Genomic DNA, 19,299 nt, shown 5'->3' with positions numbered 1-19,299 from the left:
CTAGCTCTGTAGTTTGGAGGGCAAAAGAAGATGACAGCAGGCAGAAGAGATTATTTGTAGAGTAGGTCAGAAAATTGATTTGTTCCAACCATAAAGTAGTGTGGGCGAGAATAAAAATAGAAACCCTTAGTCAGAAATTTCTTCATTCACTATCCATACTTACAGCATTTGTTGGAATGTGGACGTAAGCCCTTTGAGAGTACTGAAATTTACTTTTGCTTGTTTCCTTCCTTTTCTTAAGTATTTTCACTTGTCAAAATCCCTAAATATAAAAAAAATTATCTTTCAAGAAAGAACTTTTCACTGAAAAACCCTGGTCTGATTTTCATCAGGAATCAGGATTTGTAAATATACTCTCTACTTGCCATAAGTCAGTCTGTCCAGTAATACTCATTGAAGGTATTCACCAATATCTCAGAAGATTAAAGAAGATCAAATTCAGCTTTGTGGAAGCTGAAACTTGGGTTTCCTCCAAAATGAGGAGCACAAGTGGACAAATTGCCTTTTCCTCTAACTCTTTATGGCTCTGAGTTAATAAATGCAGAAATCTAACTGTTCCCATTGCCTTTGTGCTCCCAAGAACAAGGAGGCATCTGCAGCTTTCTTGGCAGTCAGTAGAGGTTTGACCCTGAAATAAGCATTTGAGACAAGAGCCAAAAAACATACTCCAGCCCAGAAAGGAATTATGCAGTCCTACCTGTGTTTCATTTTCCTCTTGAGAACTCAAGGGATAACATGCTAAAGACACAAATCTTCAAGGCAGACAACCTTTTTTGCTCTGATCACTATCAGAGTGTGATAGGAGACCAACTAAGTCATCTAGATCTCTGTAAGGATCAAACTATGTGAAACTGGAGTCTTGCTCTCCATTAAAGCTGAAATTGGACCCCAGTTGATCCAGCTGTGTTTGTAACAGAATGAAAGAAATACTCTGGTTTGCGTATAAGTCCTGATATTTTTTTTTGTTGGTTCTTTGACGTTTTCTACATGCAGCCATCAGCCTAATTTAACTAAAATGTGCCTTTTTTACAATGACTGCTGTAAAAAGACTTTCAGTGATATAATTAACTGCTGTGGTTTGCACTCCTAAATGTATCAATGCAAGTCAACCTAGAATAAGCCATCTCCTCTGAGGGAGGTTTTAAACATGCTTTTAGGACTCTGACAGGTGAATTACAAGGAGTCAGCTACAGCAATTTAAGGATTTGTAAGATGTTCTTTGATCCTGGTCTTTGCTACTGCCACAGCAGCAGTAACCACCTCAATGGGCAGGTGAGATGGGTTGTAAGCAGCTTCAGCTGAGCTGTAGACAGCCTGTTCCCTCAGCAGACCCTGGCTGTTAATAGTCTGGGAGTTAACATGATGTTCAGGACCCTGCATGATGACATAAGCACAGGAACAGGCCCTGCCCAAAATTTTGCTTTCAGGTTTGCTATCTGAAGGGCTTTTAAGGCTTGGCACAACTGGGCCTTTGAAGTCGCTTGGACTTTCGTTCCAGGTGGCCATCTGCATTTGCATATCTTGGGCAATGGCATTCATCTTTCTGCAGAGGTGAGATCCACTGGGCTGGGCCACATGCAAAAAAAAAAAAAAAAAGGAGGTGGTAACATTCATATTTATCTGGTGTGTTTGTTGCTAGACTATAGTTTACTTCACTTAATCCGAACATGGTGGATTTCTCATTCTTCCTTTCCAAACTCCATTCTGAGACTGGAATGTGAACTGCCTCTCATTCAACTAATTTGCGGTGTGTGGTCACAGTCTAAATGAATGAGAAGTTTTGCATAGAGGAACTATAGAGACTTCATCCCATGGATTTTTGTGCTATACTAGCACTTCAAGATTACCTGTAAAGGAATTCTTCATTCTCGTGATGTGTAAAATATGGCCAGGTCACTGCAGTATTACCCGTTTTACATGTCAGTCTTCCTTTTCTTGCTTCATGAATCGGTTTTGTTTTTCTCAGTCATTCAGCACCTTTTCTCTATGACTTTCCCACCCAGCAGTCTGCATGGAAAAATGGAGATTGACCCTTTCTGAATTTAGTGGCAACTACTAAATAAAATAGCTGAAAATCATTTATGAAACCAGAAGTTCACAGCAGCTTGAACTTTGACTTAGTACTTTTTGTTTACAAAGGACCTGGCCAATCACATGCCCAATGGCTGAGAAAGACACATCAAGAAAACTGCTTCTATCCCATGCCTTCCGCTCCTTCTTTCCTCTCCAGACCATCACATACTTGACCTCACACTTTTGCTTTACTTCTTATTCCTTGGAGACCTGCATCTCCTAGTTCCCCACCCCATGGCAAGGGAGATCACAGGCTGGATGGGTACTCTCCACAAAAAGAGGGTTTTGAGGAGACTGAAGATGTTGCAAATTGTGGTCCCAAGAGAAGAGTTATGATTTTGGTTTCCAAGGGAGGGAAGATGAGGTCCTGCATTTGCAGGGGTCACAGCGCAGAAAAGGTCTAAAGCTAAGAGAAAAACACCCACACTGCATGGCTAGTTTTACATAGTCTGATGGAAATAACTAGAGTCCAGGGAAAATAGCTCTTATCTCTCCAGGTTTCCTCTGATGCCTTCTTTATTTCAGCCTGTTTATGAATGAAGAGAAGGCATCTGGGAAACAGTATTAATTCCAACATAGTCCTTAGTCACTATCCCACTTTCTGTATATAAACACTCAGAAAAGTCCAAGGCTCCAAATGAGGATTTTTTCCAACCATTTTTATCCTGAGCCTTAGCAGTTATAATGATGTTTTAAGAACTTGTAAGTCTGGCCCCTGAGAGCCCATGGTCATGCAGTAGGCCCACCCAGCAATGTCGCCAGATATCCCAGAGCAAGTGCAGCTGTAGCCTTGTGTACCCTGCCAGGAGCCAATCTAAGCAGCTTTTTAATACCTTCAGTCTTGAAGACTCCTTTTAAAAGCGAATTAGTGTTTATTAGGGTATCAGTCTTTGCAACACAGCCTGCATTTAGCTACAGATCCCTTCTGCAGAGCTGATCTTGAGGCAGGATTCACTCATCCTCTCCTTGTGCAGCTGAGTATTGTGCTTCGTCATACAGTACCTTGTGCTTGTCTGCACCAAGCAATATCTTCAGTCTGATGAGACTGTCTTGAAGGTTAAATCTTTCCTGCCACAATTTGTGTACTGCCTCCCTCCATTTTGCAGACTGAACAAAGCACAAGACTTGGCTATTTAGAAGCAGACCAAGGTGCTAGTGAAGTGCTGACAGTCTATCTACTGAAAACTATCACCAGTAATAAATTCAGACCAGGTCCAGCCTAGCAATGACAGGCTTACAGGGTTCTATGAGACTCAGGAAGGCCACCCTAATAGCCTGTTACGTGTCCAGCAATGAAACCAGCCCTACAAACATCACTAGCCCCAACCCATCCTAGCATAAAGCTCTTTTGAGCAAGTTGGTGGGTTTCAAGTTCAGGAGTTTTATTCTAGAATTTCATTTTTTTAAATAATTTTCTACCCTTCTAAAACTTTTTCCTGTCTTGACCTTCGCAATTTTGGTTTTTGATCACCCCACAAGACAGAAGGGCCTTCCTATTTCACGTTATGGATTTTTCACATACACAATAAATCACAAAAAGAAATACTGCTCCTACTTTCAAAATCCAAACTGATTCATAAGATCAGTGTGGTGTTTTTGTGATGGGAAAGAAGTGCAAAGGGGAAGACATCTGGTTAAAGAAATGTGAAACTGAGGAGAGCTAAGATGGAAGATCCAGAGCTAATAGTTAAGTCATGAATTGCAGGCACCACTGAATAGAGTGGCCTTCAGCTAGGGTACCTGGCAATCCAGAATACTTAGTAGCATAGGCATCATGGAACAGAGGTGGATAATATAGAAGACAGGTGATATGGAAGAATTAGGATATTATGAATGAGAATCACCCTGCTGCAAAGAGAAATGATTGTTCAGTTGTTCTGGACCACTTGAAAAGAATAGGATAAGGGATGGGAAAGAAAAAAAAAACAAGTGGGCTAGTGGGCTGTATTAGCATCTTTTATTGTTAAATATTTCTTTAAACTTTAAAAACAGGGGCCCTGTGATTTTTCTACAGTACATGGCTTCCTTCACTGTCTGCCGTTCCCTTCCTTAATGTCAGCCTTATGCTTAGCACCTTGGCATCCTGTTGGCCTGCTTAATACCCATGGGAAGAAAAAGCTGTTGTAAAGTAATAGGAGACTGCCTTTCTCTTTAATGTTTGTACAGCATCTGTCATAGTGAGGGGCCATTTCCAGATGCTTCTGCACACATGTTAATGAGTGTGAGATCTGCCAGTCAACACACCCTGTTCAAGGTATTTATATGCCTGCCCTGGTGCTTGTTTACAAGTAAAGAAAATTTATAAGAAAACTCTGCTGAAGAACACGTCCATCTCAGAAGTGTGTCTCCTGAGAAATGAGTGTGTCCCTACAACAGTGCATGTTAGCCTCCAGGGAACAGTGTGTCCTTAGCAGCTGGAGAAGGGTCCCCTAGAAATATCTTTCACTCACCTTTCTTTGCACTCATCCCTGTTCTCCATATAGAGGCAAATAATGTAAACTTCTGCAGCAACAAGAATACACAAAGTTCAAATTCAAAGTGAGTTCTGTCAGCTTAGAAATCCCAAATGCATTTCCCTCTCATTGGATCCATTCCTACTACCACAGCACTACAAACCCAGGCTCCCTGGGGTTTGGACATCACACTTCATTGTTAGCATGTACTCTAGCATATTTCTCCTCAGTCACCTCTTCTCAGGAAAAAGTGACCTGCTTATATTTAACCACTCTTCATGCTGCAGCCTCTCCACACACCAGTCATCCCCATGGTGATCCTCTGGCTGCACAAAATTCTTCTGTGACAAATGATTTGGAGCTGGTATTCAAGATATGACTGTCCTAAGTATGTATGCATTAACATAGTAATGTAGTCTGTTCTGTTGTCTTCCTATCTACTGATTTTTAACATTAGTTGCTTTTTGTATTTTTACTGCCCACTGAACTAATGCTTTTGCAGACCAATGCACAGTAATGCAAAAATCTGGGTTTTACTGAAACCGTGGAGTTCACAATTCACCACTTCATATGCACTGCTGACACTGCTGTTTCCACATGGTAACTGGTTTGTATTAAATAGCACAGAGTTTCATCCACAATGTTTTCTTATGTTATTTCGCATCTTGAGGGTTTTCTGCAACCCGTTTCAGCATCTGTCATTTTACTACCCCCAGTCTGTGTACTTGCCAAAGTTGGTTGCCTCATTAGACAACTACCCTTTCTACCAATCATTTGTAAACAAGCTGTGCAACACACACCTCTGTATAGATCCACTTCATTAGAAAGCTGTCTCCATTGTAAGAGCTGGCTTTTTAGTTACCACTTCCTCTATTTTAACCTGTTCCTTACCTATACAATACCTCTCTCTTTTAGCCCATTGGAGCTTAGCTTCTTGAAAAACCTCTAGGAAATCATCTTGTCAAAAGCTTTTTTGAAACCTGCATAGTACCTAACAACTGGATCTTCCTTGCAAACGTATTCAGTAGCTCCTCAAAATGATCCTCATAGACTGGTGAAACATGACTTCCTTCTGTAAAACCTGAGGACTCTTCTTGATTGTATTTGTTGTAGACATAAATTCTATCTTCTATTTCTCAGCGTGGATATCAGAATTACTAACCCGCACTGCCCACAACACTCCTCTCCACAGGTCTTTTAAAACTAATAGATTAATGGCCATCCGCTGTTCCTACACGGAGGACAGTCAAAGTGATAATTTGCACGCCACAATAGCTGATGTGCAAATTTCATACTTGGGCTCCTTTTGAAGTTTAAGATTAATGTCATTGTTCATGGTCACTTTTTCACTTTCTGTTTTGTAAAGATGTTCTATAGGTTTATTCAGACACAGATCCTCCAGCATATCCCAAGAGAGGTGAATTGCAAACCTTAGAGAGCTCCTGACAAGTGAACAGACATGGGAATAATGTATGTAGTTTTCTGCTATGGCCTTATCTTTTCACCTTTACCTCTGTGACTGTCCACTTATTTTACACAACCTTCAAATGGCATTATTCTCCTGGTGAGTGGGGAAGAAAGATATGCCCATGGAAAATTGCTTCTCCAAGGTTTTGCCCTGTTATTCATAATTCTGACTAAACTCAAGGATTCCCACTGTCCTCATCTTGTCTCACTTGGAACTTGTTTTCCTCCTCTTGGTAGCATCTTTTATCCTGCTGTTTAATCATGTCAACCTTTCTCTTTTGAACCGGGCCTTGCACACTGCTTGGGACCAAGTAGTCACCTAGTGTAACATTTCAGTGCTCTATTAATTATCACTCTTTCACCAGGATTCTGCTACACCCAATTTATTAGAATTTTCATTTCAAACTATGTTGTCAGTTCCCACACATTATTTCTAAGACCTTCAAAATATGCTGAGAAGTATATATATATATATTTTTATATATATGTGTGTGTGTGTATGTATATATTATGATTTGGTTTCCTATTGTCTGTGTTCTGCTTAAATGAGAATGTTATCTCTTCAAACTGCCCTTTTCCTTGTGTTTTCCATGGGCTTCTACTCTGCGCATTTTTTGAGGGTGCAGTTTCTCTCACTTCACCCCTAGAGATGCATCATTCCAAACAATGTGGTTTGCTGTACATCATTGGTTTTCCTTATTTTTTCTTTACTGATTTGGTCTTTAGCAGTTTAGCTGCAGCCTACTTCCATGCTGGATTAACTGAAGCCCTTGTACTCCAGAAATCAGTTCCTCGAGAGTTCTCAATGACACTGACCTTCTCTCCCACACACCTTCCCTATATCATTTACTCAGCTATACATTAAGGCGTTGGTTTTCCACATCTCTGTCTGGCACTGAACAAGCTCCTGGAAGGACTTCCAAATGTGATATTGTCTAACACCATAAATTTTTTATACAGAATCTTCCTTCTTACCCATCATCTGATAACTGACAACCATAACTGATTGTCCATCGCTATTACCTCCTTTCCAGCACTCCCTAAGAGCCTGTCTAGACACATTGAGGGATTTACTACCTTTACATCATCTGTCAAGCAAGTCTCCACGTAGTCTTCTCCAATATCCTAAGCAGACACTTATACGCTTAATATTTATATGCAGGCACTGTAAGAGTCTGCGTCATCCTCTCTGTTGGGATACCTATTATCCTTCATGCAAGGCAACATATGTGGCCACTGTGGGGTTCATTTCTCACTTTTTTTGTTAGATGCATTAATTTATTCCTCAGTTTAGAGAGGCTACATGACTGCCATATGGAGCTGGTTTCTCTGTGGGAGTCAGGACAAACTCTCTGTTATACCGCTGGCTCAGTGTTAGGGTGTGTCTTGCTTATACACACTACAAAAACATACACACATCAGATCTATGTGACTGGAGTCTTAAAAGAAGTGTTTCTTCAGACAATGTTTTTTCAGAACTGTTTAGTTGAATTCTTGACTAAAAGTCTTCCATGGGTGCCCAGTACATTTGAAAGGGTCAGTTTCAATAGCCATATATCTGAAAGGACTTTTCCAGAGCACAGCAAAGCAAATTCTGCCTGCATGAACAGCATACACAGAGTTAGGTGAAGCTAAAGACAAATACTTTGTAAGCTAAAGACAAATAATTTGTCTGCCATTTCCATAATGTCAAAGTGGGGGTGATTTTTTTCTTTCATACTTGGCATTCATAATGATCCTGCCAGTGAAAAAAGCCTGGATGATTTCAAAAGCATAAAACTAAAGAGTAACACATTTTCCTCCTTGCATCTTTTTAAAATGAAGTGTTGTTCGGCAATAGTCCTAAAACTTCCAGTCAGTAACTCTGGACACCATATATAAAACGATGGCCCCTAGTGGTAATTAACAACTACTACCACTAGGAAGGCAAGTCCTTTCGTTAAAAATGGTGGTGAAGAAGAGCATAAACCCCAGCATCTCTGAAATAACAGTAGTATTTTTTATACTTCTTATTGCTTGTGGAGCAACCAAACATTGCAGGAAATAGCAGAAAAACACAAATAAATATATTGTGAGGATCAAAGTAAAAATTAATTCCATAGGCTGCCAGGACCAGAATGAATGCACTTTCCCAAATAAATTAGCTTTCCATTGTGTTCTAAAGTACCCCTTCCTTAAAATAAGCATGGTCTAGGAATCAATAAGGCCTGTTAAATGGATTAAAAAGGGACCAAAAAATGGATCTTAAAAGGTAATTGTTCAAGTGGACCAGTCTGTGAATGTAGATGATTTTAGGTGTATCCCTGAGGATGGATTTCAGTCCAAGGGCTGTTCAATATTTTAATCAATATTCTGGAAGGAAACATGAAAATCATTGCTGACAAAATTTGCAGATGAAACAGGAATGCATAGAATAATGAATGGTTAAAGAAGGGTTCCTTGGGGAAATCCACATTGCTAAAGTGTCTACTGCCCAGTGTGTATGCCTTTGTATTTGGCTGATACTAAAAATTAGTAAGAAGCCGTCTGTGATGGTGGGAGGGACAGTTCTGGAAAACAGTGCCTCTAGCAGGGTAACTTAATGTACATTTTAAGTGTGAGGCTGCAGCTGAAAGAGTTAGTACAGTTTTTCTGTACAGGGGCTGTGAATAAGGAGCAGGAGTTAAAGACTCCTGGCTCTATCTGTTGTGACATCATCCCTGTCCTGCTGTGTCAAGCTTGGTGCCACTGGTATGGCGAGGATGCTGGTTGAGGTAAAGGAAGGTAGCATAAAATGGGAAAGTAGAGGGCTCAGAAAACTGCCATTTAAGTGATGCAAGATCTGAAAATGCTGCCTTGAAGTAACAGGCTTTAAGCACCTTGTTTTATTTAGAGAGAAGAATGGGATATTGCTCATTCTAAAAGCACTGGTTTTCATCCTGTGGTTACTGATGCACTGACAAGGGACCATGCAGAAGAAGTAAGCACAATTGGAAGTTTAAAATTTGCTCGACTGGAATCAGCTTTTGCATGGGAAAATGCTCAGGAATATGTAAATTCTAAAGTCTTATAAAGATTGGTTGGTGAATAACAAAACAATAGGAAGGTAAGATACTAGAGAGGGAAAATTTTTCAAAAATCTTTCTAAATTCGGGAGTTGCAAAGACAAAAGATGGATGGAAATGTTTAGCAGATAGAGTAATTGCTGGAATCTAAGTGGTGGACCATCTTTTCATTGAAAACTATGCATCTTCCTGCAGAGCAATGTATGGTATAACTTACCGGCCACATATGGCTTACAGCAGATCAGATGAGGAGGTAGGCATGCCAGGCACATGCACAGCATCTTGCCAACTGAGAATTAAGATGCTTCAGGGTCCTGGGCTCTGTGAGGCATGTCCTGCAAAAAGGTCACATTGGAGAAAATTATTTCAGGTGATACTTTCATTGACTTTAGCAGCCACCACAGATGAGATACCTTCTGTGGCAAAACTTCGTTTTGGAGAGGTGGATGCAGGAACAGCATGCAAAAGCATTTCTGACTCTCTGAGCAGCTCTGATGTGGGAAAGGACATGCATGAGAAGTTTAGTACATATGGTTCACAGTGATTTTTAAAGTGGAAAGTCTATTCCTAGTCTCAGTAAAAGTCTGAACTGAAGAGCTTCTAGCTCCCAAAGCTCCTTGACTTGATTTTATTGCCTGACAAGTGTCCTGATCACAATGTACCAGATGGCACAGTCTCCTAGAGGGACAGAGCTGTGCAGATGTGATGAGGATAGATGCAGGTTTCAATTTCAGTCCCAGCCGACTGCTAATTTTCTTTAGTCACTGATGCAAAATATTGATTTCAAGACATTTAAAAGTGTTACTAATCCACAGGAGAATAGCAGTATATATTTGAGTTCCATATGTTGATTAAAGTTGTCAAATGTCTTATATGTGATTACCTATGTATTTTTGAATGCATTTAGTTCTTAGTTCTGTACTGCACAATCTTCGAGGCTGGGAAAAGAAAAAAAGAAATAAGATAGCAAGAATACAGTAATAGAGCAAGATGATAAGAAATGCCATGAACTGTCCCAGCTGCATGGTCTCAGGTTCGAGTGGTAGGTTCCTTGCTCATTTTGCTTGGTGACTTCTGGGTCCGTCGTACAGAGGATACCAGTTTAGAAAGAGATTGCTTGAGATTGCTTACTACGGGCCTTTAGCAAAGCTTTGGCAGCTGGATGTGGTTTTCTCATTCCAACACCTTTTAGGAAACTTCCCTGGCCTACTAAGCTCAGTGTGGTGAGACTTTCTCAGGCAGTATAACTACTAATACCCATGATCCCTCTTTGATGCTCTATTGTCTCCTGAGTCTCATTTTCTTGCTTTGTGCCCTCACAGGCACATGGCCATATCTCTTTGTTACAGCAGCCGGCTCTGCTTCAGACAGAGTTCAATACCAGCTTTGGTCCTTGATGGTATTTCAGACCCTTCGTCTATATTTCTGGATTACTTTTTGCTTCTCTTTTGTCACCTCTTGGTCTTAGTGAATGTTAAGTGGAAGAAGCGTGACAGCACAAACTACCACCAAGTGGTTTAGAAGCAAGCAACTCCTCAGCCTTGCACTAGGCCTGTGGTACCTAAGTCTATTAGGTGCATTTGAAAATTACTAGCTAAATGTGTGATTGGAGCTGGTTGAAAATGTTCTGACTGAACTGACAGAAAATGCCCTTTCAATTGAGATTGAAACATTCCACAGGCACTGCCAGTTTTGATTAATATTATCGAAGTGTTTTATTTCTGCCAAGCTTGTTATGATTAATTGAGCACATGTGCCTGGCTTTATGATGGGCAAAATGGTAATGCTGAAGAATTTCAGCCTTTACTGAAATGTTGCATTTTGATAAAATTGTTTTTATTATATTTTCAAAACTGAATTTAAAAGAGAGGAGGGCATAGGTGTCAGCTTTGCAGGGAAATGTCGAAAGCAAGGCCTATCAAAAAATACTTTATGCTTTCAAGCTGCCTATCTTCTAAAAAATTCCGGATTCTGGGCAGCTTACTCTTCACACAGGCTGTCACCCACTCTTCCCACACCAGCAGTCCAGTTCAGCCATGCTCCCTACCTGTCCCACTGAGCAACTTCCATTCCTTCTAGCAAGAAACCTCTCCTTGAGACTTATTGTGTGGCAGGTGTCATCTCAATTTCTGTGAAGGCTTGTTCCACGGAATCACAGACTGTTAGGGATTGGAAGAGACCTCAAAAGATCATCTAGTCCAATCCCCTCGACAGAGCAAGAACACTTAGATGAGGTTACACACGAAGGCATCCAGGCCAATTTTTAATGTCTCCAGAGAGGAGACTCCACAACCTCCCTGGGCAGCCTTTTCCAGTGTTCTGTTACCCTCACTGAGAATAAGTTTCTCCTCATATTTAAGTGGAACCTCCTGTGTTCCAGTTTGTACCCATTGCCCCTTGTCCTGTCATTGGTTGTCACCAAGAAGAGCTCCATCCTCATGACACTCATCCTTTATATATGTATAAACATCCATAGGTCACCCCTCAGTCTCCTCTTCTCCAAACTAAAGAGACCCAGCTCCCTCAGCCTTTCTTCATAAGCGAGATGCTCCACTCCCTTAATCATCTTTATTGCCCTATGTTGGACCCTCTCCAGCAGTTCCCTGTCCTTCTTGAACTGAGGAGCCCAGAACTGGACACAATATTCCAGGTGTGGTCTCACCAGGGCAGAGTAGAGGGGGAGGAGAACCTCCTACTACTACTAACTACCCCCCTTGTAATACACCCCAGGATGCCATTGGCCTTCCTGGCCACAAGGGCACAGTGCTGGCTCATGGTCATCCTGTTGTCCACCAGGACCCCCAGGTCCCTTTCCCCTACACTGCTCTCCAACAGGTCCTTCCCAAACTTATACTGGAACCTGGGGTTGTTCCTACCCAGATGCAAGACTCTACACTTGCTCTTGTTACATTTCATGAAATTTTTCCCCGCCCAACTCTCCAGCCTGTCCAGGTCTCACTGGATGGCAGCACAGCCTTCTGGTGTGTCAGCCACTCCTCCAAGTCTGCTTTTCTCAGGGAAGGGTTCAGCGAAAGACCTCAATGACAAACAGATGCCCGGGAAGAATTGTCCCTGGGAAGAGGAGAAGGCATGCAATCCCTGAACAGTCACTTTTCTGCTGAAACTGTCGAAAGTCACAGCAGAGAGTTTGAAAGGGGTGCTGCAGAGCATGCCAGGACACAGGTTCTTCAGGGAACAGGCACTGAGCGTGCAGCCCCAGCATGAAACCCTTGAGACTCATCTTACAAGGGAAAAAGCAAGCTATGCACCCTTGGATATTTATCTGTGCACTCTGGGAGAAGAGGGCAGGTGGTAGAATTAAAAGACAGGCAGACACAGGCTGATGGGGAATTCCCCTTGCACAAAGCCTAATTAAATTTGGCCTGCCATGCAGAAAAGCGGACTTGTCAGTAAGACTTCCAAGAAGGAATTAGATGCCTTAAATGGAGACAATCTGCATTAGTAATTACACTGCTTAAGATAACATTTCTGTGGGGTGTTTAGCCTTGTTGTTTGGGGAATAAACTGATCTGCAGCTGGATTTGGGACAGGAGTTCGCTGTGCTGAAGATTCTTGCAATGAAAGGAATATTATGCATGTTTTATTGCTTCCTCCTAAATATTTGGTTGCCAGCCACTGCTGTAGGCAGTCCCTGGACTAGACTGACCATCAGTTTGTATCTCTGGAGGATTTCTAATGTCCTTGAGTTTTATTACATTAGTGTGAGAATGCAGGCGATTCTGCTCTCAAAAGGCGAAGTCAGAGCATTATGGAGCACGGCAGTACTAATGCCGTTTTCTGTTACCCAATCTGTTGTTGGGAAGAAATATAAGGAAATATAACTAAGCTTGTGATATTACAAAAATATTAAAATACAAGGGAAAAAAATTCAATATACAGAGATCACTAAGCATGCATGGGGCTGGGTGCTCTGCTGCCGGAAATCTGGTCAGTCAAAGAAACTGCACAAGTTAGAAACACAGCCACTGTGTTCTTGTATGAGCCTCGAACATGAGACACAGAGATGAATATTTGGGGAACATGAGGCTCCTGGGTACCACTTTGTTGCTGCTTGCGCTGAGCAGTGTATCTTTCTGGTGTGGTGGTAGAGGCCCAAATGTTGTAAAGTGACAGAGGTTCCTCTCTTTCAACTGTGGGAGGAAATAATTTCAGATAGAAAATAAAGCCTTCAGATACTGTGAAGAGAGAAATAGCCTTTATGGACTACCCACTCTAGACTGAAGGGAAAGGTAGAGGGAAATGTTTAATCTCAGAAGAGTGACAGAAATAACATTTGGGACTGAACTGCAAACTTTTCAGAAGCATGGAGTCATTCACAGGGGAAATCCAGGAGAAGATCAAGAGGATTCAGACAGCCTTCTACATTGCCTGAACTTAGTTCTGCACAATAAAATGCAAGATTTCCTTGTCTGAGTGAACAATGACTCTGCGGTTTGTATGCCTGGGATGAGGAAGATAGATGCACAGATTTACAGGATATGTGTATTGCACTTCTGGTGATTGTGTAGTTCATTGTGCTGACCCTTCAAAATTATATACATTTCTAAGCAGAATCCTGTGAACAGTCTCATTAATCTCAGTGCAATTATTCCTGATTACACAAGTGTAAGTCTTTTTTTGACATTTCATCATTAATTCCCAAATAAGTAAATGGCTAGGATTAAGAAAATGGCTTTTTGTTCTTTGTATTCTTAATTTCTTTTATTTGTTTCAAGTCCCAGTCAAATGGAAGCTCCATCCCAAAAGTTAGATATGGAGTGATTGCCACCAAACCATGCAGCTGCCCAGAGTACGGAACAGGTCTTGGGTGCTCGCACAGTGCCGACTGGGAGGGTGGAAGACCCTGGCTTGGGGCATACCTGCAGCATGATTAGTGACTCCGGGTTTTGTACACAAAGATATTAGAAAACGTCCAACCTGCTCCAGGCAGATCATAGATCATTTTCCTGGATTACTGAAACCCAAACATACAGAGAGAGGTTTTGTTAAGCTTGCTGCCTTTGCAGGGTCCTCGTATAAGTATAGTTATCTAAATGACTTACATTTCAGGATAGGAGAATTTCTTTCCACCTGAGGAGTTTAAGAGGGACATAAAAAAGAAAGCATGTGTAAGCAATAGGTATCACAGATGCTTAAACCACCATGGCTTATTCTTTGAAAGACTACCACTGACATAGACATGGTACTTTTCCTTTCAGAGAGTTTGGGACTTTTGGTTTCTTTCTCAGGGTGTCTGGACCTAGTGATGTGTTTGGCTAGGTTCTTTGTTTGTTCTGTGAGAACTTCAGCAAGTCAAGCTGTGCACAAAGGGCACTGGAGATGGCCCAGCAGGCTGAGATATTTGGAAAGGGGTATGCACATGTAATGCAAAGCTCACATTTGGTGAGCGTGTCCCACTACTCACAACTGGGATAGTCATTGTTCTGGTCTCTGCTCAGCTCTCCAGTTGATTTTGCCAGCAAAATGTTCAAATACATAAAAGGGCCACAGAGACAGCTGAAGATAGAGGATATCTGTGTAAGATACAGGAAGGTGCCAAATACTGTGTCAAATGAGTGGTGCAGAAGACTTTGTGGGAGGGGGATCTGTGCTATAGATATGGGACACGAACCCATGGGAGCACAGACCATGAACAGCCTGTATATAATGGCAATAATTCTCCTCACAGTGCTCACTGTTTATCTCTGATAAAGCACATGTCCCACCCTGGAGAAGACATTAAGGGGCTGGAGTCTCTGGCGTGTTTCATGTACTGCAGTACACACACACTCTCATCAGACAAGGCACTTTAATGTCTTGTTTCATCCCCTGGAGCAGCAGCAAGGCAGACAGACCTTATTGATGAACCTGGCCAATGATTTCTGAAATCAGTACAAGCAGATTTTGTAAGAAAACATGTGAAGAAGGATATGCCGCTTCTCATCTCACAGAGTAGCTTGTCAAAAGCTTGATCCCTCTGCCTCTTGTGATGGCCTTGACTTAGGAAAACTCCAATGCACCATCAACAGGAGCATCCACTGTCTCACATGCTGGTCTCCAAGTAGACCAGATCATACTGTTTTACTCTCTCTTTTTCCCTTCTTCCTTTCTTTTTCTGCTGCAATGACAGTGCTGCTTCTTCCAGCTGTTAAAACCTTTCCTCCAGCATGATCTTCTTGCCAGGAATTTCCCTTCTGAGATGTGGCTGAGTCATCCAGGGGTCAACTGTTCTGACATATTACTGGAAATCTGACAAGGTAGGGGAGCTCACGGCAGCTCCTCCCCTTGCTTTTCAGGCCGGTCAAGCTCACCAGAGACCAATCACTGGCTGCCTGCAGGATGGAACAGGAGGATTGTGTTGGCAATTTGGCACCCAGCATCGAACATATTGGTTTCCCAGTTGCAGGCTGTTTCCTGGAAACCAAATAATTTCTGTAGCCAGCACCATCTCTTATTATTCTTTATTAAGAATTTAGCTTGATGCATCAAATTGGACACAAATGCAATTCAATTAATTGGCCTCCTCAGTAATTTGCTACTTTGATGTAAACAAGGAGACTGGCTTGGGAAAGTGAAGCTTAGCAAGGCCAGAATTTCCTTCCAAGAGGAAAGTGCAGAAAGGATGTATGTGTTGAATGATTGCAGGAGCTAAACTTAGTGCTAGCAGGCATGAGTGGTGTGAGCTCATCCAACTCACCACTCCCATAAGCAAAGACCCACAGAAAACCTCCAGGCTCTGGAAAACAATTGAATGAAAATAGGAATGCATTGAAAAAGGGCTGCTCCAGCTCATGTTGCTGGAGGGAGGCACCAAAGTGATCGCTGGGAAATGTGAATGCTTCAGTAAGCAGAAGCCTGTTTTGTTACTCATGTGATAGTGTTTACAAGGTTTTCTTTGCAGCACTATCCTCATTCTGGGGTGGGAGACCAGGCTATACCTGCATCACCTTCCATCCTCATGCCCCTTCTAAAGGCACAGCCTCGATGAGCACTGACGCTGCTGCCTCGGGACCATTGTCCTCTAGGTGCACGGTTCTCTGGTGCATTGTTCTCTTTGGTTTGGTCACAGCTGCCTGTGCAGCTGTTTAAAGCTGCTTGCCACCCCTTTCCTCCACTAGTCACTTCTCCACTCCTTTCTGCAGTCTGAACCTCAACCCTGTGTGGCAGCCTCCCTCTAAACTCCTTACTGTGTACTCATCTGTTTCATCTTCTTTTCCTCATGTTTTTCCTGATCTTGCCACTACAGCTGGTAAAGAGCCTGACACATTTCCTGAGGAGTGTTAGCATGCAGCAGGTGGTGATTTATTAGCCACAAAACACTTCAGAAAAGTCGGTCAGATGAGGAGGGGCCAATTTCCTGCAACAGGAAGTCCTTAGCAGCAGAGTGGTATGTTGAAGACAAGACTGGGCATAGGCAGGTTTTACGTAGGGACAGCTAGAGATGAGTAGCTATGCTCAAGCATGTTAACAGTGAGTTTGTACGCAGGGATCAAGATGTACTCAAACTTTTAATCTGTGTATGCACTTCATTTGATTTTTCCTTAGTGTGGTCCGTGGACCAATTGCGTGTTTTTTTAGAGTTGTGTATGAATACCTGTGTAATGCACTCAGTCCTACTTTCTCAACCCAGATGGGAGTGGACATTCAGCATATTCCTGATTTCCGCTGATTCTTTTATGCAGAGAATTTTTTATTGTTAATGTTACCTGAGAAATTACTGACTTGTATTTCAATAGATGTAAAACAGACTTCTTTGCATATAAAAAAACATTCATCAATTCTTCTATTCACTATTCTTTAAAATAAAAAAAAAAAAAAACAACAATATATACAGGAAATTAAAGCACCACCCCACTTAGAAAGAGTTAATGACTAATAACAATGTATCATTGAAGAGTAATTTTCTTGTGAAATAAAAATTTGTTCTTGACTACATGTTAAAGGACAAAATTTGCAACAATTTCTGTCCATTTCTGTTTCAAAAGATTTTTTAAACATATGACTATTTCTTAGTTGAGTTTACAGATTTACAACAGCCCTTTAAATTGGAAAGCACAACTATACCTTTTCCTAAACATGGAAATATTGGAAGAAACTTTCCTAGACAAAAGAGATAATTGGGAGTAGTGCATCCTTCATTTAGAAATGTGTTTACTATCTGATAGGTACTTTTTGTCAGACACTGAGAAAGAAATGAGACTTGTCAAAGATCTGAAAATAACTCTATAAAGGCAAAATTACCACTTATAATTAATTACTCAGATGTTGTCTTCCTGGAGAAGCAGCTATGTGCCCATGTGAGCCTCATCCCAAAGTTGTCTGTGAAAAATACAGTCACGTCCCACTTGTGACTGTTCTCTATTCCCTCAGGCCTCACTATTCTGTGGATCCCAGAGTTGTGTGATTTGCACATCCGTCTTTAATGCTGCGGTCTCAGACATGGCATGACCAGATGTGAACTGATGCATTTATGCATCCAAAGTCTAGGAAAGTACATGTTTTTTGTCATGGAAGTGGCTGACCAGGGAACTTCTTCAAAGTAAGATTAACTACAGGCATATAAATTTATATGCTTGATGCAGGGGGAATTGGATGAAGTCCTACAGCCTGTGTGCTTTACTGGATGTCAGCCTAAATGAGCTAATGGTCCCTGCTGACCTTTAAATCTATGAAATGCTGACTGTTAAACTGCTTGATCGTGGACTTCTCTGATAGAAATCTCTCCCGTTTGGTTTTAGACTGGTCCACAACATAGGATCCATGCATTGCAATAGAGTCATCCTTAAATAAGTTCATAGAACATCTCTGGACTTCTCCTCCAACATCCTGTTCCTTTTTTAGGACTAAAAAGCTCCTTTTGGTGTTTTTTTTGTTTTGTCTTCAGAAGTAGTTTTCATATCCTTTTGATGTTTCTGAATGTTTAGTGTCTTCTGTGATTTTTGCAAAGGGTTGGCAGGAAAATTTATGCCAGAGAGGATGTCAGTGCTTTGAGAATAAAGAGACCTCTCTATAAAATGGTAGGTCTTAGACACATGGCTAGCACACACCAGCTGATCCACAGCAAGCGTTGCTGTCTGCGCTGCTCTCTCATGCACTTTTCCTCACCTGCTCTTTTGCTGTCATCAGAGCCACTCCCTGACCTTGCCAGAGGGTTGCGCAGGTGGTGCAGTGTTCAGCCCTGCTTGCCTGCTTGCCAAAGTGAGAATGAGGCAACAGCTGGGTAGGAAAGGGCTGGAGAAGCTATAACCAGCAGTGTCCTGTATAACCCAGAACTGCCATCACACAGAAAACTTGAAAGGAGACAGCACAAATCATAATGAAATTAGAAAAGTAAAGTACACTGTAACATGCAGGAGTTGTTTTACCAGGGATGTTGGTTTTGGAAAAACAAAGCTGAAATTAAAAAAAAAAAAAAAACAAACCTTCAGCTTCACTGTCTTTTGACTGTTCAGTCAAAATCGATATTATCACCACATAAGGTGTTATTTTAACAGATCAGCATTTTGGCTCCAAATTGATCCTGGCAGGTCTAGTAACTACAAAGAGTCATATCATGAAAGTAAGGCAAACTGTTGAACTACGGCTGCACTAAGATTAGACATTAGACTAAGGAAATAACATCCTATCACTCCCCTAAGGAAGTGACAACTAGCCATCCAATAACAGGCTACTTTTATCTCTAATTTTTATAGGATTCTGTAAAGTAAGTTAGTTAATGTGAATGTGTTTTTAATGAACAAGGAATGTGTGATATCTGCCCTTTATAAGTGACCTGGATCCTTGAAAATATTCTTCTTTCATAATAGTACCCATGGGTGTTCAGACAAGGTTTCCCTTAGTCCTGCTCAGTCTGGGACTGAGAATGGCACCAGCACAGAGCACAGAGCATGAATGTGTGGATAGATATATACTGTCTCCTCTTGAACATTTTGTGTTTCACACTGGTTATTCCAAATTCATTACAAGTCTGGACCAACATGCACAGAATATGTAGTTTCCCTGAAATGCTTACATACCTAGCAGCCTAAAGCACTCTCCTCTGGGGGGACCTCGGGGCTTGCAGTATCTTCTGTGGGAGTGTACAAGGCTTGCGTGTCACTAAGATGTTCTCCATCTCTATCTAGCAGTTGTACAGGAAGAAAGGATGGAAACAAGGCCACACCAAGGTGTCCTTTCCCCTAACTTGCATTGCCTAGATCAGTGCTAAGCCTCTTCAGAGGCAAGGGAAATTACCTGATAAATTTCCTGTACAATGATAGTAA

The 19,299-nt window shown here is 41.6% G+C and overlaps 1 long non-coding RNA gene across 2 annotated transcripts in view; it reads right to left on the bottom strand.

Moving 5' to 3' along the window:
• Positions 1–19,299, bottom strand: part of LOC110364120 (uncharacterized) — a 123,798-nt gene that overhangs the window by 47,646 nt on the left and 56,853 nt on the right. For both annotated transcript variants that reach the window (XR_010468886.1, XR_010468888.1), the window contains exon 4: positions 9,255–9,372. This is a non-coding gene — a long non-coding RNA (uncharacterized LOC110364120). The remainder of the gene's footprint in view (positions 1–9,254; positions 9,373–19,299) is intronic.

Source organism: Columba livia, chromosome Z (genome assembly GCF_036013475.1).
Source record: "Columba livia isolate bColLiv1 breed racing homer chromosome Z, bColLiv1.pat.W.v2, whole genome shotgun sequence".
Classification (NCBI taxonomy): Eukaryota; Metazoa; Chordata; class Aves; order Columbiformes; family Columbidae; genus Columba; species Columba livia.
Note: the sequence above shows the minus strand (reverse complement) of the source record. Positions and strands in the feature narration are given on the sequence as shown.